Source organism: Sander lucioperca, chromosome 13 (assembly GCF_008315115.2).
Source record: "Sander lucioperca isolate FBNREF2018 chromosome 13, SLUC_FBN_1.2, whole genome shotgun sequence".
Lineage (NCBI taxonomy): Eukaryota > Metazoa > Chordata > Actinopteri > Perciformes > Percidae > Sander > Sander lucioperca.
The window spans coordinates 23808460-23834744 of record NC_050185.1 but is presented as its reverse complement, the minus strand read 5'-3'; the positions used below and the strand labels follow the sequence as shown (position 1 = coordinate 23834744).

The window sequence follows — 26285 nt, the reverse complement described above, 5'->3', positions numbered from 1 at the left end:
TCGCCACCGGTAAGTGAAAATCTATTTACGACAAGCATCTCTGCTCGCTGACCTGTCACGGGAGGACTTCAAAAGGGTTGAGGAACTTCATAAACAGAGGATGGCAATTAAGGAGGTATGTGTACATACATGACCACTAACTTGTCATTTTTGTTGCACAATACGTCTAACGCTAACTTACAAACTCTTTTAGTACAAGCACTACTATTGTTATTGTAACATTTGCTAATAAGAAGTGTGATTTTGTTTTTATAGGATAGGATAAAGAGGCTGACATTAGATGAGTGCCAACAGCTTCTACAAAGATGCCTCACTCGTGAACCTTGTCTCATCTTTGATCTCATGAGTCTCCCCCCCCCCCCCCCCCACCAGGACCTCCTCATCCACAGGGACCCAGCTGGTGTGTCTGTAGAAACTGCAGAAATATGCCAACACTGCTGGAACAGAAATGCTGTCAACAACAACCACAAAACTGCACATCACTGTTGCCACACATGGAGCTATACATCTTGCAGGAAGGTGTGCTGAGACTGGCCAGGCGAATCTGGAATGGCCTTAGGGCAGAGGTGGACATCCAGGATATGGGAGAAAGTCACAGACAGTTCCGCTATGCTGCATATAGGAACTTTGTTGTATGGCAATATGGTGTTCTGGGACCAGGATATAGAATTGTTATAGCTTCATGCTGTGTGTGGAAAATTAGAGATCGTTTCCCGGATCCTAATGGCAATTACGTAGGCTTCATTCCGGCCAGAGTGTAAACCTATTGTGTATTCACAATAAATCTTCTTTATTGGGCTTTATTCTAAGATACCTCAGGAGCTACACTTGCACACTAAAATAAGCTGGATCAATACATGTGTGTATTTGACACTACAATTTTGTACCATTTACTTTTTTTGATATGTTGATAATAAAGTCTCTTCCAAACATATTATATATTCATGTACTTCAAATGAGTTTCCCATACTTCTATAAAATATTTGTAAGTGGCTTTAGAAAGTTCACAAAGGACAATAGTTTATGTAGGCTTGTATGTGATAACTGTTTAGAACTTACATGTACAAATATAAATACAATTTACCCCTTAGAAAACCACAATTACGAATAAATGTTTTGCACATTTTGTATTTTATTTGCTCTAATGTATAAATTATATACTGTTCTTTTATACATGGCATACATTTACCAGAAAATGTTTGATATGGCACATTATGTACAGGGGAAATGAAAAAAGCATAGATATGGCCCCCTTTATATGTAGCTAAACTTCCAAAGTCACATTCTCTTCAAGCACCACATCTACTGACAGGTCATGTGTGAGATGGTTGACCTGTAAAAAAACAAAAAAAAAAACATAGGTTTACATATTATCAGGACTTTTTAGGTATAAAAAGATATACCTTTTTAAATGAATTCTATCCTATGTAACAGCAGTGTACACTGTAGAGGATTTAATTCAACAAAATAAGGCACTTGACTTGAATACAACTCACCTAGCCCTCGGCGGGCTTTCTTTTCCTTCAATTCTTGTACTGTTGGGGCAGGCCCACCAGACAACAGCCCCAGCCTTTGTGGATCATCAAGTGCAAGAGGCTGCTTTCCTGTCGTCCCCCTAGGAGCCAACAGTCTTGAATGGAGAATGGCGTTCTGTAGATCTGGGATGTACTTGTAGGTTTTTGGATTCTTGATGGTGTACAGCCGCCACATCTTAGATCTTTTGTTAAAAATTCTGCCATACCTTGGAGGAGTAAACAAAAACATGTCAATATTGCCATTGTGTGCATAGAATAAATTATGGAGTGTAGGTAAACGGTTATAAGAAACTTACTGATGTGAGCCATCTGCATTTGTTCGTGCTCCTCGGTTTAGGTGGTAGTTATAATCCAGCCCTGCCAACAGGGTCCGAGCATAGTACACTGGTGGTTTGAAGCAGAAGCGTTTTGAGGCATACATAAGAATATGGTTATGGAAGGACTCCAAGTCTGAGGTCGATCTATAAAACAAAAATAAAGAAGCAAATAAGACAATATGTGAAACCGGCATTTACCAAAATTTGATAAAGCAGCATTTTGGTGGTTTGGAATGTAATTGCATTCCTAAAATGTCTACCTGAAAGAGAGATACATGGGTATGTTTTTCAACCAGCGTGCATCATAAACGATCTTTTGGAGTCTTCCGTGTGCTGCAGAGCCCTTTGGAATCCGTTCTTTATTTCTGTCTTCCTCCAAAGGCCCATGTCGACAGGCCCCAAAGTACTCATGTACGCCAGTCACATGATGCAGAACTCCTGTCCACAGATCCTGTAATCAAATTTTTATGCATAGTAAATCATGTGTACTACAAAAAACATTTGACAAACACCCTTTACACATTAATATACTCTAATTGCTTACAAATATTTACAGTAAATAAAAACTTACGTTGAAAGCTTCAAACGTTTCTGCTTCCTTACAGCTGTACCAAAAGTGGTTGCAAATGTCTCTGTTCCAACTCAGAAGCAGGGCACAGTCCTTCTCATGTCCGGCCTAAAAAATTGTATTGGAATAAAATAATTGGTTTCTTACCAGAGGACAAACACGTATCAATAACAGTATACATACAGCCAGAATCTTTTTACTAAGGTTCTTTGCACCATGCCAGATATCCAGGCTGTGTTTCACACCACAGTCTTTGTATTGGCCACTGTCTGTAAAACATAAAAGTAGTTATTATTCACTGAACATCAAACTTGTTTTTATGTAACTAATAATTGCAAAAAGCCACTTACTAAAAAGTGCTGATATTTGTATATTGGCATCAGTGCAAAATTCCGTCACATTCCCCAACTTTGGACACAGTGTGTCCATGGTCTCCATGAGTGTCGCCTTCTCCATAGCCACAGAGTTCCCTCCGACCTGTCGTTTGTCCATGTTGACAATCGACACAATTCTTTTTGTGTCATTCTCCATTGTAGTGTATGTGCAGAATTTGGCACAGAACCCAGGACTGTCCATCCTAGCATCACCTTATAATGACAAATATAAATGGATTAAATGTTTTGAAAATGTATAACAGAATGACGACAGATAATTATAATAATATTGTAAATTGCAGTGATGTAATACACTAACCAAGGAGCACAACAGAGTCCTTTGAACTCAACTGGCGGATGACATTGCTACTCTCCCTCTTCCTCAAATCTTCAATATTCGGCAGACAAAATTTGTTTTGGATTTTGTAGAATGTATTTGGGTGTATCATCCCCAAGTTCATAAACTTGAAGAGCAGAGCTATTTTCCGGAAGTTGTTTCCAGACAGGAGGATGTTTACACCAAACATAAAATCCCCAGCGAGCATTCCATACTTATATTTATTACTTAATATCGCTGTGAACTCCACTTCCAAACAGTGTGACCATTTGGACATATCTGTAAGAGTGCAAGTGTTGAGAAACACTGAAGAAAATGCCACTATTGAAATGATTGTTTGTCAGCTGCAAATTTAAACATGTGATACCCATTCCGCAATGACAGCAGAGCACCTTGATTTTACAGAAACCTCAAATGGCTTAGCTGCATTACAGGGTGCCTTTGTGATGGAATCCTTCACTGTGCATTTTTCAATTGGAAGAATAAGGAAGTCCAGCATCTGCTTTATAATGTCATGATAGACTATGGATGCAGGCCGACCGATGACGTCTTCCTCTGTGAGGACCATAGGTGCGTCTGGTGGAGTGGCAACTTCCTGGCTTTCATCTTCATTATCTTCCGGGTCATCGTGCACAGTCTCATCAAGGACAATCACAGGATAATCCTCTAACGACATTCCATTTGGGAGAGCAACACCAGACCTGCAAATGTAAAGAAAAAGATATTTCACACATCACCTCAAACAAAAGCTTCTGCCAGCCACTCAGGTGCTAACTAACATTAGTCTGGCAGCTTTCCACGCATTACAATGGCTCAGCATGGGATGACCTAGAACAATACAGAGCTATTACAATTCAATAGGATGTTGGAGACAGAGACATTAAATTTCCATGTGTTGGAGACACCGCCCGGAATGTCAGAAAGACCTTTCCAACACCAACACCTACAAAGGGTTTTTATATATAGGTGATAGCCCTAGCAGTTGCGTGATTTTTGCATCTGTATTGCTTTCGGAGACTAATTGCAGGAAGAAGGTCTTTTGGAAATGCAACAGTAAGGTTTACCCCTATGAAAATTATACAACATATTAAACAAAACTTGCAAGCATCAAAATATTTTCCATTACAAAATGATAAAATAATAATAATACACATACCTAATGCAAATTGGAGGATCCAGGTCTTCTGCTTCATCCACGTCAGCGGGGGTTTCACAGGTCTCGTGTTCTTCTGAGAGTTCAACCTCCTCGGTCTCATCTTCTTCTGAGGATGACTGTGATTGTGTCTCTGTATTTGGAGTCCAACTTTCATCCCATGTGTCATCATCCCAGTCAATCCTTTTGAATGAAGTAATTTTAGTGCCCCTTTCAGTACCATCCCAAATAAAGCCCCTAAAACAGTAATACTTACATTGGATTTTGTAGATTGTTGAAGGCATCTTTATCAATGTCAACTATATTTACACTAGTTGAGGCCCTAGAAAAAATATTCAGTAAATTACCAAATATAAAGCAAAAACAACTAAAGTTCAAAATAACAGGTATCTGCACAGAAATCTAGAATTATAATTACCTTGCTTCCTCTTGTGGAACAGTTCTTCTTTCTTCCTCACTGCTACTACTGCTGGCCATTTTCTCAACTCCCTCACAGAGAAATAGGCTTCTCTATAAATTACACACATATAGAAGATAGAATCTGTTGCAAATCCTTGTTGGTACAGCCACAAATACAATACATAGTTTCTACTGTGAAGTATTTAGCTTGATGATAAATATGACAATAACTTACCGATCAGACAGTGACTCCTGAATTGTGGACACAGCTGGTGGCTGGGGTCTGGCCCATTGAGTGTGTGTCAGCGGAGTGGATGTCATTTTATCATAGCTGTAACAAATATTGAATTATACACATGTTAGTTGTTTGTTCTAACAAAGTACAAGCATAAAACATCTTTTATATTTTAATGCACAGATATGCTTCAAAGTAGATTGTTTGGAAGGGCATCCAAGTTTGGCTAGTCACGTTTGGTGGCACAATCATGTTGCAAACTCAAAAACATTCATGCAAGACAAAATGTCAAATGCCCTTCTGTGTTTTATTTAATTATTATTCTGATCGATTGAGTGAGGACTCAAGACATGATCTGCAATGGAGAAGGAGCTTGTTGCATTTGTGTAATAAATACTATGGTGAACACATTGGAATTATCAAAAATGAACACACAAGGTTTTAGAACATTTCAGCGTGATACCTTTTACCATTTGATCATAAGGCTACTTTAGACAAATTGATTACTGTAATGTTTACTGTGTCTGCGCGGTGCGTGACTTGTGCCAGGACTAGCATCGCTAATCATAGCTTACATCAACTTTTACTAGCAGGGATTTTAAATGGATTTCTCCAAATAGCATGCCAAACTTTACCTGTCGAGTAGAAACTTCTTCTAGAAAATGTAAAAACATTTCATATAGTAATATTTATAGTTTATATAAAGCAGTATTTTTAAAAAAAACAATGATTCAGAAGACACTTAAGACGTTGCCACGGCAACGTCACAGCACCGGACGCTTTACCGCATTAATTTAGTTGAAAACTTCATTGTGTGAAATGTAAAAAAAAAAGTAAGTATTTTTTTATTTAAAGTATGTATTGAATGTCTTTTATTTATAATATCAATGATTCAGAAGAAGATTATGTCGTTACCACGGCAACTTTACGTCGCTGACTGACGCTGCTGCAATGCGCATCCATTCATTTCACTTTCCACCCGACTACAGTAAGTACTTCAACTCAAGGGCTGTTCATTAGTTGAATACACAAGCCAATATTGCGGCCATGTATCCTGTGTGGCCCGATCTCTATAGCGTTTTATCACTGAAGTGTTAGTGTGTTGCTGCATTAACTATTTTATACGTCTAACGTTACCCGCCAAGTAATTCCACCAGCTGTAACATCCATTGCTGGATTGTGGCACTGACAGCTACCAAAACCAGTTTAAATGCACGTATTTGCACATGTTTCTTATTAAACCATTAACAAAGAGTTGTTGGAGTGGTTAAAGTACACTATAGATGTAAGAAGTATAAATATTAAAAAAAATATACCGCCATCGGGGATGGACTGGAAGAAAAAAGTGGCCCTGGACTTTTCCAGAGGATTTGACTGACCCAATGAAGCGCTTACGTAGCGAACTGGCTAGAAAAGACCTAAACGAATAAAATAGAAGCCTTTTCCTGCCATTCTTGTACAGAATGCCACTAAATGAGATAGATTTGGTGTATTTTTTCCACTAAAATAAATTGCTCCATATGAATGTAACCTAACCAATATACTATAATGTACAATAGAATACATGTAATTATTTAAATATTGCACCGGGATACATTTAATTATTGCTGAAAGCAGATAGCAGTATTCTGTAACACAGAACAAGACTTTATGCCGGTGTTTCCATTTTCTGTACGCCAACATATACATTATATTTATGTAGGTATTTCCTTGTGTCAAGTAAATGTGGTGTGATAATTGTAGCCTTGAGATTGATTTGTATTGTACGTATTGGTTGTGATTATGTAAGATTAAGATTTAAATAATACTTACAATATTTAGATCATAGCAATTGAGAAATGCTAATTTCCTTTAATGCTATTCTAATATTTTTTCTTTTTCCTGCTTTACAGCTTTGCAACACATTGACACCCACAACACACACATATCCACACACACCACACATTTAACCAATGGCACTTTTCAGAGCCTCTCTCTGCACTCTTGTCTCCTTTACTCTCTCTCTCACTGGCCTTCTTTCAATCACTCTCTTTCCTACTCTCTTTTCAATTTGTGTATTGTTTGTATTTTTGGCCATTTCATGGCAGGAGGTTCCCAAAAAAAACCCTGCCCAAACTGCAGGGAGAAAATATACTGTGGATTGAAAATTTGTAATTTTTGTAGCCATCCACAACACCAACACGTCAGACTCCAAAAAAAAAATAGATCGCTTTAAAACACAGCAAAAGCAGTGGCTGTCGCCCATGAATAAAAACAATCTGAAGTCCCATGTTCTTGATGACGCCGCCATTCTGGTATGTTATTTACAGAATTGTCTCATTCACTAAATGTATGAAGTTAATTGTATTACTTTGACATAGGCTAATAATAAACTGGTTTTATATTTTGCCACAATATTCCATTTATGTTATCGTTCATGAGAATCTAATTTGTATGACTTTTTTTTTTTTTTTTTTAAAGAATAAAATATTGTGTTTAGGGAGTTACAAATTTTAACATAAGGCTAAATTCAGCTAACTAGAGTTTTATCTAATTGATCTGTCTGCCTTTTAAAAATAGTTTTTCTAGCTTGAGAAGTTGTATGCCCTTGGCTGAAGCCCCTGCTGCTGATTGCACATCCTCCGAAGACGCCAGGGACAACATACAAAACAAAGGTTATGATACCAGTGCATGCCCACCTTAGCACATCCGCTAAGACTTGTCTAGAAAACGTGGATGCCATCTACAAATTGATGGTTGGAGGTGGGATTGCATTAATTTAATATCCATGAAATATGCATACATATTGATCTGTTGTACAATTTTTGGTGTTGATTTGTCCTTTACATTTCCAACAGCAAATACCAGAAATGTCTGTCCTAGCTGCAACCTATATTCATTTTAAAGAGCTGGTATTGTGGAATACATGAACAAACAATATATTGTACGAAAATGTATTTACACCAATTTTTATAATACCCTACGAAATTAGGTGGCTGCTGGCCAGTCACGTGCACCGCAAGATGACAGTTAAGTGGCCGTGGCAGTTGAGTTTAGCTGTCAAAAAGTGAGCGTCATGCGGCAGAAAAGGGGGACTCATGTTGGAGTCAAACTGGAGTCAAACTTAAGTCACACACACAGTGTCTTCAGACTTAACTTGAGACCCATCCTCAAATTACTTCAGACTCAACTCGGACTCAAGATGCTGGACTCATGAACAATATTTATTTGAAGGAAACGTCTGATGAATGTTATTCCCCTCCCTGTGTAACCTATAACCAGGTAGGTTATAGGTTACATGTAACACGTAATGTATGTACTGCCTGCAGCCACCGGCATGAGACCAAACATGAGAGAGGACGACAAATGTGTTGAGCACACTGGGAGCTGCTGTGCCATTAACCAGAGGCTTTGGCTTTAAAAACTTCAGACAACAATGCCCAAACAAAAGAATGACTGAATGCAAATTATGTGGTATCAAGATAAAGGATTCTGAGTGCCTGGGTAGCTCCCCTGGTATTGCACGGCCATATACAGAGGCTCAGTCCTTGATGCAGCGGCCCCAGTTTCTTTTGCGACCTGCAGCCCTTTGCTGCCCTTTCATTCCATTTCTTTCTCTCCCTTTTCGTGTCTAAAACTGTCCTGTCAGAAATAAAAGCCTAAAATGCCATAAAATTTATATTAGAAAATGATTCTGGCTCAACCACATCTCATTCTATCAGGCACCTGAAAACGCACCCTGATAGGTTAGCAAACATGTTTAGCTCAGCATTGGCCAGCTAATGTTTAAGCTTTAGCTACGACCTACAGGAGGTTAACTTTGATTGTTGTTAGCTATATGTTATGAAAAGATGATGAGTGTTTGTGGTATTAGATTTACGTTATCATTTACTGGCTGCAATGCTTTGAATTCCTCATATTTAGCTATGAATTGTGTTTTAAGCAGCCTGGATGGAACACAGCAGGTGATACAACATTCATTATAACCACAAGAGACTTGACTTTAACTCAGAGACTTGTGAGCATCTCTATCATGCGGCTAGGCCAGTCAAGTTTAGGTACCAAAACAACTAGTTAAGTTTAGGGAAAAGATCGTAATTTGGATTAAAACACTCCTAAAACACGCCCAGCACTACACTGCCTGCATAGCTAACTTCAGGCTTTTGTATGACGGAATCTCTCCAATGTTTCAGGTGGTGGGCAGGGTGCAGGGACAGATCCAGAATTTCTTAATGAGAGGATTGTTTTTACAGTTCATGTGGGAAAACCATGTTTTATTATTATTATTATTATTATTATATGAATATTAGTATAGGTTAGGTTAGTATAGGCACTTTGGCATAACTATATATTGTATTTGTGGGTGTTCCAAAGGTTGGACAAGACTCCCAGATGAACTTGAGGACCCCCACACAGTGCCACCACTCGAAGACACACCTAAGCAACTACCTCAAGAAGAGTCTTATCTTGCATTTGGTGCCATGTGACCCATCGCCCATCCCCCATAAGCCACAACAACAGGAAACACCAGATCCACCACCACAACACCAGGCTCCTGCCATCCACACACCACCGCCATACCAGGCTCCTGCCATCCACACACCACCATAACACCAGGCTCCTGCCATCCACACACCACCACAACACCAGGCTCCTTCCATCCACACACCACCATAACACCAGGCTCCTGCCATCCACACACCACCACAACACCAGGCTCCTGCCATCCACACACCACCACCATACCAGGCTCCTTCCATCCACACACCACCACCATACCAGGCTCCTTCCATCCACACACCACCACCATACCAGGCTCCTTCCATTCAGGAACCACCACAGCAGGGTCGACAGCGACAAAAAAGAGCCAAAAAAAAATAAAGGTGTGTTTAGTCTATGCACAAAGTCTATTTGTGATTACTGTAATAGTTCTAATTTTTGTAGACATTTTAAGCATCATATATTTTTTTTATGGACCTGATTCAGATTAGAATTAAACGTTATGCATCAAAGTTATATTCATGTTCATTCATGCTTCATACATGCCCCTCTGTTATTCAAATTGTGGAGTTACAACAAAGACTGTTGCAATGAATGTGCAGACTGTCATACTTCTTTAATTCTCTCAAGTCTCACTAGGAAAGGCTTAATGTGCTAATGTAACACAGTGGACAATTCTGCATTCTGAATTAACCCCTATACATAAATCACTACACGTTCTGCAAATTTGTGAAAATAAAATATTCCTTAAATTACAGATTGCCCTCACAACCAGCTTGACATGTTCCCAGTCACTTAAATAATAACGACAAGGATCAGAAAGGTAAGACTATGCTAATGACTAACTGGATGACAGTGTTTCCTCTCCATTAGTTACTGTGGTAACTAATGTGTGTGTACTAAGTGATAGTTGGTCACCACGGCTAGAAAATTACAGCGAATGCTATATTAGAATTGTCAGTTAAAAAAGAAAACTAAGTTGAATTTAAGTTAAAAACAACTATAACTGTGTATAAAAGCAATGATTTTATAGCAGTTGTAGTTGCAGTTGTAAACGTATGCTTGGTATATAAAGTCACTCACAACCTAGCTCCACTGCCACTTGATGCCTATATCAACAGAAGATCGGATACTGTTCGAGTCACAAGGGGATCCTCAAGAGGAAAAGTTCTTTTAGTCAGTCAGCCTGGTCCATCAGAGGGTCAAGAGAGTGGAATGCAATCCCGAACCACATCAGACAGTTAAACATGTCTTTTACTTTGCAGCTAAAACAATGGATGGTCAATACATATACATGTCAGCACTAACACTATTTATAATACATTTATTCTGTTAGTTTGTAAAGTCAACATATATGAATTTTACTTATTGTTTGCTCCTAGTTTAATACAGCTTTAATTGTCCTTAGTTCTAATTTTTATTTTTTCCCTTTTATAAAATAAACTGAACTGATTGTACAATGTCTGCCACAGGGGAGGACGGAACACCTTTATGACTGGCAGCCCTGCACTCTATGGTACATTAATTTTTTTTAAAGAAAAGTGTTAATATCAAAATGTTGAGTGCTGTTTACAATTGTCTGGTTACAGATATGCTGTACTGTCCATGCACTGTCATATCTAAAGTAAGTCATTAATATTAATAAGAATAGTGATAAGAATAACAACAGAAACACTCTGTGTTACTGAGCTGTTGCAGTTACAAAACCTAGTCTCCAGACTATTCTAAAACAGTATTTAGTAAATTCTACAGTAATGAATATTAATTCAGTGTGTTTTACCGCTCACTAATACTTTGTCTTTCTCCCCCTTTATGATTTTCTTTTCTCAGTGGAAAGACGTGGTCTCCATCCTGGCAGCCAGCCTGACTACCTTCCCATGCAGTCACCCTGCAAACATCCAGCATACATTGCACACTTAAAAAGCATGCTTACTAATTAATTTCTTTTGCTATTTGTCTATTATTAATTAGTTTGTTGTTATTGTTTTATGCTCAATAACATTATCATTATATAATGATATATATACAGTATAACTGCTATTAAGAACTGAAAGTTGTTGATACTCCACTACTACAATGAGAATAACAACTGCCCCCGTTGGAGGCATCGCAATTACCAGGTTAGTTAAAATCATTAATGTATGCCTGTGCATGAGAGAGAGAGAGAGAGAGCCTAAAGTCAATGTCATTGGTAGGCTTTAGCCAGTTTCATTCACAGGTAAGCTCAATGCATTAGCTTATAAAGACAGAAAACAATGAGACAACAACTGATCTAGTCTCATAAAAGTCTCCTCTTTAACATACAAAAGTACTAAGAAATCTCAGTGGTGGAAAGTATCAAAAAATATTTAAACTTATTGTTTTAACCAACAAAAATCATCATAAAACTTCCCCCATTGATGACTTACATTAACCCTTGTGTTGTCTTTGGGTCAAAAATGACCCGCCACTGTGTTTAACAGCAGATAAAAGTCCCTAAATAAAAAATTTTGAACTTGAAATTTGATGACTTCCTAGAATGACCCGAACTTTAGAAAAAGTGAAACATTACTTTTAGTCATATTTCCATGTAAGCTGTACACCACCAGGTTACAAAGATTGTCTTCAGGCCGTTTCACACACACACACACACACACACACACACACACACACACACGGTTCAAAATTACTAATAGCCAAATGCTGGTAAAATATGCAAGGGGTGTTTTGGTTCACTAACCAACCAAAAATACAATGCTAATCTATTTCAATCAGGAGAGACTTCGTTGCAGATATGCAAATATTTATTGTATGCAAGCATGATATGACATGTACAGTCTTTGGAGATTAGACTCCATCATTATTAAATGATAATAATTAGGGGGTTAGAAGGCCAAAAGCTGATCCCCCGATGGAGTCTAGACACTGATGGCGGTGTGAGGAACCCGAATGTCGAACCGATGAGCCGATGCCGTCTGGTCGGAGGAGGAACCAGGAGCCGTGTGGGATGAAGGCCGGAGGAGCAAGGGGAGGAGGAGGGTTGTTCTTAGCCTGAAATGACAACTGAACAGCAGAGAGAGAGACAGGTTTAAAACAGCGGAGTTGTGCTGTGATTAGCTTGAGAATTTCAGGGCCTCTTCTGATTGGTTAGCTAAAGTGGGTGTCTCTAACATCTGTTCAGTTTAGAAGAGAGAGAACATGATTAGTTAGAAGTCTTCCTGTCAGAATTTTCACTGAGCTCCATTTAGTGGCTGGTATAATATGATAATTGACTAGCTATTTGGCTGGTGGACGAAAAAGTTCGTTTTGAACCCCACATACAAACACGAGTTTGTGTGCTACAGCATCACCTTTCGTCGACCACATACATGTCTCAAGTTCGAACCATTTCAGTCACAAAATCTTTTTGAAGAAGATAGGGAGGAATCCAAACCAGAGAACAATGTATCATCTTCAGATAAAGAATAAATGCCTCAAGCTAAAAGAGAGTTTTTTGTCAAAGAACAGCTAAATAATATGGTCCTCATCACCATATGCCTCACCCATGCCCATGCAGGACATTGCCTCAACTTTCAACCTGACGGCTGGAAAAGGATGGATGCAATTGACCTGCGTGCCTACATAGGGCTGCTAATCTTAGCAGGTGTTACAGGTCCTTAGGTGAGGCTGCATCTAATCTTTGCGATGCAGAGATACATACAGTAGGCTCTATCTCCTTTTTGTTTAATGAAACTTTCAATAGCTGTCTTGCTTCGTCCTTTCACTGTTCCAACAATCACTACTCTTGTTTGGTTGAAATAAAGACTTAATTCACCCATTTATGTGAAGATATGCTGGTTCTAGACACGCATATAGGCCTACATAAAATAACCTGTCATATACAACAGGAAGATAATTTTCCCTGAGCCACTTCATATCTGCCACTATTTTCAAGGCTAGGTAGGTTTGAAGTAAATCCATCTCATGTTAAAGTTTAATGATTTTTTTTTTTTTGAAAGATTATTTTTTGGGGCTTTTCCCTTTATTACATAGAGACAGTGGATAGGCATGAAAGGCGGAGAGAGAGAGAGAGATGGGGATGACACGCAGCAAAGGGCAGCAGGTTGGATTCTAACCCGCGCCGCTGCAGGACTCAGCCAACAAGGGGCGAACGCTCTTACTGGATGAGGTAGAGGCTGTCCCGTTAAAGTTTAATGATAAAAGGAGCAAATGCCAAAACAAGTTCTTTGTAAGTTTGCAAAAACGAATCATACAAATCTGGTAGAATAGCAATCTCTAAAGGTGATTCATTTTGGTTACTTTTTTTAAACTAAAAAAGCGACAAGAAAAACTGGCCTTCAAAGTGCTCTCTGAAAACAATGACTGATATGGCATATGCAATAGGTATATAAAATGTAAAAATTAAAACCCTGTCATAGAGCTTAACCAAATACACCATTTGAAAGGTATCGACCTGATGAGAAACATCATGTCAATATGAAGAGTCTACATGACTCCTGCTTTGAAATAATGACCTTTGAGCCTTGACCTTGGTGCATGTTTGAAACCTTATAACTGAGCAATAAAAGGGACTACAGATATGGATCAGCTGTTGTAGAGAGCTCTTGACCTTAGCTATCATGTAGGTATAGTCAGCAACTGGGGGGATTGTCAAATTTGGATAAAATGTGGTAAAAATACACACACTACCCATTTAACAATTACATTTTTTTATTCTGAGTAAACCCATCTGTTTATCATCCTATTAAACTACCCAGTTTACTCTCAATTAATTATTTACAACTTCCAATTGTAAGAAAAACAATAATAAATTGTGAGAACTACATTTCCCGTGACATGCGCAAACCACCTGATCCAAATCTGCAACACAGTTGTAGTTCTTCCGGTATGCAAAGAAATAGGGTCGTAAAAATATATATCTGTTAAATATATAAAATGAATAGTGCAGCCGAACTAGTAATTATACTGCATCAAGACAATCTATGTAAAGAAAACAGATATTACGTTATCTAAAAATTTAGTTTTGGGTCGCTGGCTCTTCCTGTTTATAAAGAGCGTTGTAGCTAGGGTCGTAAAAAGATATATCCAGTGATTATATATAGTGTCTAGTACAGCCGAACTAGTAATTACACTGCATGTCCTGTATATATATATATTATGAAAAAGTTAAGATGCATACAAAATTCAGTTAGAAATAACATACCGTTCGGTAGGAAGCGTAGCAACAGCGGCTGAGGATTATGGGTAATGTAGCCTTTCACTGTTGGAAACTGCCAAAAAAGTGTTTTTAAGGAACAATAAAAATATATTACATTAACCCCTCGTATTGTTGAGCTATATTTTCATAAGGGCTGCCCTTCTAACTGTTACCTGTCATGTTGCAGTAACAGGGATTAGGCCTAAATGTAGAAAGTCAAGGAGACAGCATGACTTCAATGTTTTTAATAATACACAGTTTACAAGTAAACCAGGTCCAGGTAGCCCTGGCACATTTTTATGTCAAGGGACTCTAAGCACATATTAAACAATGTATAGGCATATATCTTTATACTTTTATTTATTTTAATCATTTAAACAACGGCTATATTCTCTTCATAGAACATAGTGACAACAAAAGTATAGGGATGTAAGTCTATATGTTGATATCTGTACAGGCTGTTAAAACAAATATCCCTCTGGGACAATACATCTTTATTTAAATTAAAATTAAGAACTTTCAAACATCAGAATATCAGAAACAGGTTTCCTTTTTTCTCTCAATGGGTTCCCTTAAAGCTCCCTAGCAGATCAGCAACCTCAGTCTAGGTCACAGATCTTTAACAGGGGGTACGGGACCCCTAGATGGTCCTCAGAGTCAATGCCTCCAAATTTTTGTTAATTTTTGAAATTTTTTTGAAAATCAAAATTTTTTATCCAACATAGGCTATTATTAGCAAATATAAATCCCCTGACAAAAGGCTTACTGGCCTATAGGAATGTTAAAACAGTATTTAAAAAGTAATGCCAACAATTATTACGCTATTAGTATCCTATGTACAAAGAATTTACATAAAGGCTTTTTTATGTCAAGGCCACCCTACACTGAAGGTATTTTGATTGATTTTACATACAGTAACAAGTAACTAATTAAATAAGATGTCTTTTTCAACACTTTTCACAGCCATTGTGCTTTACAGGGGCATACACAAGAAATACAATACATAGTGATTACGCCGAGTTGGAGAGGACAGTAGCGTAAAGGGAGAGAGGCAGTGGCCTTTACGTTTCTTCTTCCTCTGACTCGGCTGACCTCTTCAACCTGAAGGTAGCGCCTTTTAGGTTGAGGAAAGAAATAAAGTAGTGAACAAGACATAGTTATAATAATATTACATATATTATATAATTACAAAAATATTTTTTGAGAAAAGAAAAAACCAAACTAGCAATTATCATACCATCTTCATGTGTCTCCCATGGCAGGATGTAGCCCTCTGTCAGACTGCACGCCAACTCCTCGTCAATCTGATCTGTTTCCACGGTGGTGTTGTACTGTGAGACCAGCTCACGAGGCTTCATCTTCAGCTGTGTCATTGTCTCTTTTTCTCTGTCTTGTCTGGTTGCTATCTGCAGAAGTGAAACCAAAAGGAAACTATCATAGTACCAGAATGTTTTTGTTGTTTTATAACTTTTTTTTAAAATGTTATTTAAATCACTTAGAAAACAAACCATGCTGACAATACAGGTCTTGCTTCTTGCGCAAAAGGGTTACTGTTAAGTTTTCAATTTCAGCCCTGAGGTCTTCAGTGCACCCTGGAGTGTAGACTCTGTCTAAATAGTTGAAACAATTGGAGAAAATATATACTCAATGACAGTCTCATTTTCAACAAATATAGCCACCTTCTGTGGTACAGTCATTAAGAGATGTATGAAAGGACATCAAAGTACCTGTTAACGCCCACTGCCTGACATCACACACCCACTGCTAGTAGTTATATACTGTGGCAAACATGACGGACGGAAGTGGGCGTGTCTATGAAACCGGAAGCCAGACAATCGTCATATCCGGAAAATGTAAATATTGACTGGAAGAGGTGTGTCTATGAAGCCGGAAACAGGGGTATGGTTAAAAACTAGTTAAACCAGTCCTTTTCAAACTCTGTGACTGCTTTGTTTCAAGGAGCCAACTTTTTATTTCTTTTCATTTATTTTTTGTTTTAACTTTTTAAAGTATATAAGTACTACATGTAGAATATGTAACAATGAGGTAGAATTGATTGATCTTTCCAGGGCAGCTCTTGTCACAAAATATATGACAAAAGCAGGTTGGTATTGCACCTACACAACACAGTGTGATAAGGAAGAGGAAAAAAAAGTTCAGTTCAACAGACTTTTAACTATTGTGTTTAGTCATGTCTATCTGTTTTCTGTATTGCCTTTTTGATGTGATTTGTTACTTTTTGGCTTGATGCATTTTTGTTTTAATTAGGAAGAGTCAACATGCTAACCCAACAGGCCATGGGTTGGAACCGAAGAAAGAGGGATAACCTTCATGAAGCGTTAGCCCACAGATACATCAAAGTAAGGGCTAATAACAATTGTCTTCTTATCACACTAGGACAAAATATTATTTATGACAAATGCCTTTCTAGATTCTAATCTCACAGCTACAGTATATTGATTTGTTTCTCTTATCTACACCTCCTTCAGGATATCTATAAAGATTATGTAATTTATTGTTTCACCTGTTCTGATGAAGGTCTCTTATCGAACGTTTAACTTAAACTGATGGTTTTTACATTTTGGAATTTCATTTTTTCTCTTCAAAAGATCACAGATAGGGCAGAGGTGGAAGCTGTCAACCTCAGGAGCATCAAGGAGCAGCACAACCTGGATCAGGAGACCACAGAGCAGTAGTAGTTATATACTGTGGCAAACATGACGGACGGAAGTGGGCGTGTCTATGAAACCGGAAGCCAGACAATCGTCATATCCGGAAAATGTAAATATTGACTGGAAGAGGTGTGTCTATGAAGCTGGAAACAGGGGTATGGTTAAAAACTAGTTAAACCAGTCCTTTTCAAACTCTGTGACTGCTTTGTTTCAAGGAGCCAACTTTTTATTTCTTTTCATTTATTTTTTGTTTTAACTTTTTAAAGTATATAAGTACTACATGTAGAATATGTAACAATGAGGTAGAATTGATTATAAAGAATACCAGATATAAAACTATATAAGTATGGAATCAAAATCTTGGAGAGAATGTGCACACAATTATGTTATATCCTAATAATGGTGTTTCAGGTAGCTTTAGACTTTACCAAATACTTAAAAGGTCCGTCCTCAGACATTTATTTTGTTTTTCTGACTCTGGGAAAAATGGGTTGTTGTTATAAGTAGTGTAATACTGGGTGTAAAAAAGTTGTTGAGAGTCCTAGCATTAGTTGAGACCAAACTGTTTTTTATTTTTAATTTAACCATCTAGTCATCCTGTTCATTTTATAAAAAGAGTTTACCAAAATACTATAGCCTCTGTGCTATCTCTTCATACATTTAGGCAATTCAATAAGATATAATACACCTAACTATATGTTAGGCTCCAAATAAGTTTTTGGAAGTCCTAGCATTAGTTTTCAACCATCTGAGCTATTATAGCCTAATAATAATATTGTTTGATGTAACTTTAGACCAAAGACATAAAAAGGTCTATCCTCAGACATTTTTTAGTTTCTGACTCTGGGAAAAATGGGGAGAAACAGTACTGTAGGAGTCAAAAAGTAGTTTTTGTTTATATTTTAAGAACAATAGTTATTATTTTAAGACTTACCTTATTTTGATTATAGTTCTGATCCACTGATTTTGATTGACAGCTAGGGAAATGATTAACAAATAGGCTGCACCATAGTAATTGTAAATGTGATATAATTAATGTAATAAAGGGAAGTTGGAAACATTAGTGCAAAGTTTTGGGGGTCCTAACATTAGTTGAGACCAAACAGTTTACTTAACTTATTTTGATTATAGTTCTGATCCACTGATATTTTACCTATACAGCTAGGCCACTGATTGAAAAAATAGGCTGCACCATAGTAATTATAAATGTGATATAATTAATGTAATAAAGGGTAGTTGGAAACATGAGTGCATAGTTTTGGGGGTCCTAGCTTTAGTTGAAACCAAACAGTTTTTTAACCATCTAGTCATCCTGTTCATCTTATTTGACTTGAACTCCTTCACTTGGGGTAAGGACTCATTCCCTACCTGGAGAAGGCACTCCATCGGTTTCCTGCTGAGAACCATGGCCTCCGATTTAGAGGTGCTGATCCTCATCCCAGCCGCTTCACACTCGGCTGCGAACCGATCCAGTGAGTGCTGAAGGTCACAGGCCGATGATGCCATCAGGACCACATCATCTGCAAAAAGCAGCAATGAGATCCCCAGCCCACCGAACTGCAACCCCTCTCCACCCCGACTACGCCTCGATATCCTGTCCATAAATACTACAAACAGGATTGGTGACAAAGCGCAGCCCTGGCGGAGGCCAACTCTCACCTGAAACGAGTCCGACTTACTGCCGAGAACCCAGACACAGCTCTCGCTTTGGTTGTACAGAGATTGGATGGCCCTGAGAAGGGACCCCCTCACCCCATACTCCCGCAGCACCTCCCACAGTATCTCCCGGGGGACCCGGTCATACGCCTTCTCCAGATCCACAAAGCACATGTAGGCATACCCCCAGGCTCCCTCCAAGATCCTTGCAAGAGTAAAGATCTGGTCCGTTGTTCCACGACCAGGACGGAATCCGCATTGTTCCTCTTCAACCTGAGGTTCGACTATCGACCGAACCCTCCTTTCCAGCACCTTGGAGTAGACTTTACCAGGGAGGCTGAGAAGTGTGATACCCCTATAATTGGCACACACCCTCTGGTCCCCCTTTTTGAAAAGGGGAACCACCACCCCGGTCTGCCACTCCTTAGGCACCGTCCCAGACTTCCACGCAATGTTGAAGAGGTTTATTGTTTATAGTTCTGATCCACTGATATTGATTGACAGCTAGGGCACTGATTGACAAATAGGCTGCACCATAGTAATTATAAATGTGATATAATTAATGTAATAAAGGGTAGTTGGAAACATGAGTGCATAGTTTTGGGGGTCCTAGCTTTAGTTGAGACCAAACAGTTTTTAACCATCTAGTCATCCTGTTCATCTTATTTGATTTTTACCAAAAATACTGTAATCTCTGATCTATCTATACATTTTAGGCTATTCAATAAGATCTTTTTCACTTCCATTCACTGGGCCTCCCCTGAAACAGTTTCAGTTTCCTTGGGGAGCCCCGCCTGTGTCTTGATTTGAAGGGTATAAAAAACTAGTTAAATGTGTTAAACCATCCTACAGGGGGTGTCTTGATTTGAAGGGTATAAGGGTCCGTGTTCTGACAGTCTTTGTGTCTTTCAAGGGGCCAACTTTTATTTCATTTCTTCATTTCTTTTTTAACTTTTTAAAGTACATAAGTACTACGTGTACAATATGTAGCATGAGATATAAATGATTATAAAGAATACCAGATATAAAACTACATAAGGATGGAATCAAAATCTTAAGCAGTTCTCAACTAAATGTAATTACAGAAATAGTGACAGTCTTTGAATAAAAGTGATTCAAGTGGCTAAGTTGGCATCCCTGTGAGACTTGATGTGCTTATCATAGGTTCAGCTCATGGGTTGGTTGTTACTGTGACCTTTCATCACATCTCTCAATAACGAATAACTTTTTTAATTATAACATCTAAAGCATGTGAAATATACACCCTATCTGAATATCTGTCATTTATTTTCCTTATATCAGATCTGTCTGTATGGTGTTTTACTCTCTAGCTGTAATGCAAATTAAAAAAAACACAAATATAACTTCTTATCCAAATGCCTTGTGTTACACTGATCTCTATTGCACCTTTAGGGAGACCAAAAAAAGAAGCAAATACGTGACAAGATCTGTTGTTGTCGGAGTTATTACAAATACTACTTAAGAGTTTGATTCCATCCTTATGTAGTTTTATATCTGGTATTCTTTATAATCATTTCTACCTCATTGCTACATACTGTACACGTAGTACTTATGTACTTTAAAAAGTTAAAACAAAAAAGAAATGAAGAAATGAAATAAAAGTTGGCCCCTTGAAACAAAGCAGACACAAAGACTGTCAGAACACGGACCCTTATACCCTTCAAATCAAGACACCCCCTGTAGGATGGTTTAACACGTTTAACTAGTTTTTTACACCCTTCAAATCAAGACACAGGCGGGGCTCCCCAGGGAAACTGAAACTGTTTCAGGGGAGGCCCAGTGAATGGAAGTGAAAAAGATCTTATTGAATAGCTTAAAATGTATAGATAGATCAGAGATTACAGTATTTTTGGTAAAAACCAAATAAGATGAACAGGATGACTAGATGGTTAAAAACTGTTTGGTCTCAACTAAAGCTAGGACACCCAAAACTTTGCACTAATGTTTCCAACTTCCCCCTCTAGCACATTTAATTATATTACAATCACAATTACTATGGTGCAGCCTATTTGTCAATCAGTGCCCTAGCTGTCAATCAATATCAGTGGATCAGAACTATAAACAATAAACCTCTTCAACATTGCGTGGAAGTCTGGGACGGTGCCTAAGGAGTGGCAGACCGGGGTGGTGGTTCCCCTTTTCAAAAAGGGGGACCAGAGGGTGTGTGCCAATTATAGGGGTATCACACTTCTCAGCCTCCCTGGTAAAGTCTACTCCAAGGTGCTGGAAAGGAGGGTTCGGTCGATAGTCGAACCTCAGGTTGAAGAGGAACAATGCGGATTCCGTCCTGGTCGTGGAACAACGGACCAGATCTTTACTCTCGCAAGGATCCTGGAGGGAGCCTGGGAGTATGCCCAACATGTGCTTTGTGGATCTGGAGAAGGCGTATGACCGGGTCCCCCGGGAGATACTGTGGGAGGTGCTGCGGGAGTATGGGGTGAGGGGGTCCCTTCTCAGGGCCATCCAATCTCTGTACAACCAAAGCGAGAGCTGTGTCTGGGTTCTCGGCAGTAAGTCGGACTCGTTTCAGGTGAGAGTTGGCCTCCGCCAGGGCTGCGCTTTGTCACCAATCCTGTTTGTAGTATTTATGGACAGGATATCGAGGCGTAGTCGGGGTGGAGAGGGGTTGCAGTTCGGTGGGCTGGGGATCTCATTGCTGCTTTTTGCAGATGATGTGGTCCTGATGGCATCATCGGCCTGTGACCTTCAGCACTCACTGGATCGGTTCGCAGCCGAGTGTGAAGCGGCTGGGATGAGGATCAGCACCTCTAAATCGGAGGCCATGGTTCTCAGCAGGAAACCGATGGAGTGCCTTCTCCAGGTAGGGAATGAGTCCTTACCCCAAGTGAAGGAGTTCAAGTCAAATAAGATGAACAGGATGACTAGATGGTTAAAAAACTGTTTGGTTTCAACTAAAGCTAGGACCCCCCAAAACTATGCACTCATGTTTCCAACTACCCTTTATTACATTAATTATATCACATTTATAATTACTATGGTGCAGCCTATTTTTTCAATCAGTGGCCTAGCTGTATAGGTAAAATATCAGTGGATCAGAACTATAATCAAAATAAGTTAAGTAAACTGTTTGGTCTCAACTAATGTTAGGACCCCCAAAACTTTGCACTAATGTTTCCAACTTCCCTTTATTACATTAATTATATCACATTTACAATTACTATGGTGCAGCCTATTTGTTAATCATTTCCCTAGCTGTCAATCAAAATCAGTGGATCAGAACTATAATCAAAATAAGGTAAGTCTTAAAATAATAACTATTGTTCTTAAAATATAAACAAAAACTACTTTTTGACTCCTACAGTACTGTTTCTCCCCATTTTTCCCAGAGTCAGAAACTAAAAAATGTCTGAGGATAGACCTTTTTATGTCTTTGGTCTAAAGTTACATCAAACAATATTATTATTAGGCTATAATAGCTCAGATGGTTGAAAACTAATGCTAGGACTTCCAAAAACTTATTTGGAGCCTAACATATAGTTAGGTGTATTATATCTTATTGAATTGCCTAAATGTATGAAGAGATAGCACAGAGGCTATAGTATTTTGGTAAACTCTTTTTATAAAATGAACAGGATGACTAGATGGTTAAATTAAAAATAAAAAACAGTTTGGTCTCAACTAATGCTAGGACTCTCAACAACTTTTTTACACCCAGTATTACACTACTTATAACAACAACCCATTTTTCCCAGAGTCAGAAAAACAAAATAAATGTCTGAGGACGGACCTTTTAAGTATTTGGTAAAGTCTAAAGCTACCTGAAACACCATTATTAGGATATAACATAATTGTGTGCACATTCTCTCCAAGATTTTGATTCCATACTTATATAGTTTTATATCTGGTATTCTTTATAATCAATTCTACCTCATTGTTACATATTCTACATGTAGTACTTATATACTTTAAAAAGTTAAAACAAAAAATAAATGAAAAGAAATAAAAAGTTGGCTCCTTGAAACAAAGCAGTCACAGAGTTTGAAAAGGACTGGTTTAACTAGTTTTTAACCATACCCCTGTTTCCAGCTTCATAGACACACCTCTTCCAGTCAATATTTACATTTTCCGGATATGACGATTGTCTGGCTTCCGGTTTCATAGACACGCCCACTTCCGTCCGTCATGTTTGCCACAGTATATAACTACTACTGCTCTGTGGTCTCCTGATCCAGGTTGTGCTGCTCCTTGATGCTCCTGAGGTTGACAGCTTCCACCTCTGCCCTATCTGTGATCTTTTGAAGAGAAAAAATGAAATTCCAAAATGTAAAAACCATCAGTTTAAGTTAAACGTTCGATAAGAGACCTTCATCAGAACAGGTGAAACAATAAATTACATAATCTTTATAGATATCCTGAAGGAGGTGTAGATAAGAGAAACAAATCAATATACTGTAGCTGTGAGATTAGAATCTAGAAAGGCATTTGTCATAAATAATATTTTGTCCTAGTGTGATAAGAAGACAATTGTTATTAGCCCTTACTTTGATGTATCTGTGGGCTAACGCTTCATGAAGGTTATCCCTCTTTCTTCGGTTCCAACCCATGGCCTGTTGGGTTAGCATGTTGACTCTTCCTAATTAAAACAAAAATGCATCAAGCCAAAAAGTAACAAATCACATCAAAAAGGCAATACAGAAAACAGATAGACATGACTAAACACAATAGTTAAAAGTCTGTTGAACTGAACTTTTTTTTCCTCTTCCTTATCACACTGTGTTGTGTAGGTGCAATACCAACCTGCTTTTGTCATATATTTTGTGACAAGAGCTGCCCTGGAAAGAAAGCTGTTCACCTATAAAGAGAATGTTGTCTCCTTTTAAATATTAGTTTCACACAATATCTTGAACTGGATAGTTTAAGAGAAAACATATCCTGGCTTAACCCTGGAATTAAATTGGAACACATGCCTACAATATGAATGCATTGTGAAAATATAATCTTTTATTACAACTCAGACATAAAGGATGTTCTTAATTTCTCAAACCAAGCTTGCCACTTACTGGTGTTCTTTAGTGTTTTGGTCTCTTAAATGAGTCTTTGCATCCATAAAACATTGACATAAATGATATATAGTACCTGCTCCACTTCCTCTCCCACTGTGTTTCCTGCTCCATCCTGGCTTCTGCCACCCCATCTCACCTGCAACACAGCGTGAGAAGGGTTATGTAGCATACCTGTACATATATAGTAGGATCTTTGATATAACATAATACAATCAGGTATGATATGCACAAAATGTTAAAAATCCTTTAGATAATAGAATGCAGTTCATATCTACATTAACGCTTTTGATAAATAACATTATAAATAGTCATAACTTAAGCTTTTTTTCCATGTGAAAACTAAATCCCTGTTCTACAAATTTGCACTAGCAGCTGAGCAGTTGGTGAAGGTTAACACACAGCACATTCTGTTAGCCTGCTCTCTAATTCCCTGTAGCCACTGTCACACCAGAATTGAAGTAATTGCATGTACCTCGCATTTTGCTGTATGGGCTTTAGCGTGCATGACGCTAAGAAATGGTCTCATGTCCGTCAAGGGCAGAGGTAACCCCTCTGCTAGTTTGTTAAGGTATGGCCAGTACCTAAAAAGCAGGTGCAGCATTTTGTTAGTGTTAAAGAGATCCATCATTAATTGACATGACAACATTATTCGGAAATGACTAACGTGACTGTAAAGCTGATGCACAGGCCATTTTAAACATAGTGATATAATTGCAATATGACATTGAGAATTACCTGCAAGTAACATCCATGCAAAAGAATGTAACATTTGCCTTCTTGGACATTTCTTTTTGTAGAAACATCGGGTAGACAAATATTTCTCCCCGGTAATGGTTAAGTCCTCGTAAGAGAAACCCATGTCTGTTTAATCAGAAGAAAATCTAGTGGTTAATTATAAACTGACCCACCAAGGCCTGGCTTAAGCACACATCTGTATCTGGGTCCCTACAACAAATATAACACTTGGCTGCTACAAAGGTTGGATAAATACCACGCACCAATCATGAGTGCTAAAAGCTTTCAAATCTTAGTAAGACTCACACTACTAGTAATCCTCTATAACACTCTCTTCGAACCTGAATGAAACCGCCCTCACGGACCACACACACACACACACACACACACACACACACACACACACACACACACACACACACACACACACATACACACACACACACACAAATACAAATACATACCGGCAAACTGCAACCTGAATGCCCTCCTCATCTATCTGAGAGCCAGACTTTCTTGACATCTCTCTGCCAGCTGTGAATTTGGCAGTACCACAAAGAGCACTGTCATTATATAAAATCATTTATTACACACGTTTAGCCATATGTTAAAACAAAACAACATATATTGTACAACTATCATTATAAACAAAATTTTTTTTTTTTTTACATTTCTCATGTTGCTTCTGATACGGTCCACAAATGTAGCAACCTCCTCGTCCTTTGCCAGAAACAAGCCCTCGTAGATGGGCGGCTCCTCAGTCCTGTCCATAAGTTAACATGCAAGTCAATAATAATAAAAATCACCAAGTACTACATTTACTATTTATTGAAAAAAAATGTCTGGTATGACACCTCAAAGACAATAGTAGCCCTCAAAGGGCTACTATTTGTATTCACTTTCTTTTCTTTACCATTTTCTGAGACAACCAAATATTTGTATACCTACCCTTTTGACTTGCAGAAACGGTAATGCTTTCTGTTTCCATCAGAACAGACAGCCAACATGTCTGGAGAGCATGCTGGACAGTCAAAATGTTGGACCTGGCACATATCCTCTTCTTTGAAGCGACAGTAAGAAAATTCAAAATAGCTGCGCTGAAATGTATCCGCACAGATACTTCCAGCCTGTATATTAAAAATCTTTGGTTAGGATTTCATTGAAAACTGTGCCCACATTTAAATATTAGGTATACACTTATATGATTCAGTGTGATTCAAGAAGATTTACCCTTCCAGCTTGGACAGATCTGTGCTCCAGCATTTTCAGGAAGGCATGTCTGGACATGGCTGGTGCGGTCACCTTTATTTGTTCAAATGAGGTGAACACATCAAATTTGTAAAGGGTCTGGCAGCTGGTGGTGGCTGGCCAGTACCGATACTTTAGCAAGTCTTTAACACTTGGAGTCCATTCTGCAGAGCAGGATGGACAGGATTTCCGAGGCAAGCAGACATCATATTGTCCTGTGGACATAGTAAAAGCTAAATATATTTCAGTTATCAGTTATTATATTGACAGTTTGCCTGATCATATTATATTTCATAAAGACATTTGCGTTTATACTGTATAGTCAAAACAACATACCATTAAATGTAACCACGGAA

The 26285-nt window shown here is 38.3% G+C and overlaps 2 long non-coding RNA genes across 2 annotated transcripts; one reads left to right on the top strand and one right to left on the bottom strand.

Moving 5' to 3' along the window:
• Positions 1–39: 39 nt before the first annotated feature.
• Positions 40–934, top strand: LOC116052885. The gene is made up of 2 exons (XR_004105680.2): positions 40–115; positions 261–934. It is a non-coding gene; the product is annotated as an uncharacterized LOC116052885 (long non-coding RNA).
• A 3302-nt stretch (positions 935–4236) lies between these two features.
• Positions 4237–5010, bottom strand: LOC118493001. The gene is made up of 3 exons (XR_004894933.1): positions 4919–5010; positions 4703–4794; positions 4237–4467 (listed from the first exon to the last, which is right to left on the bottom strand). It is a non-coding gene; the product is annotated as an uncharacterized LOC118493001 (long non-coding RNA).
• Between the last annotated feature and the right edge of the window lie 21275 nt (positions 5011–26285).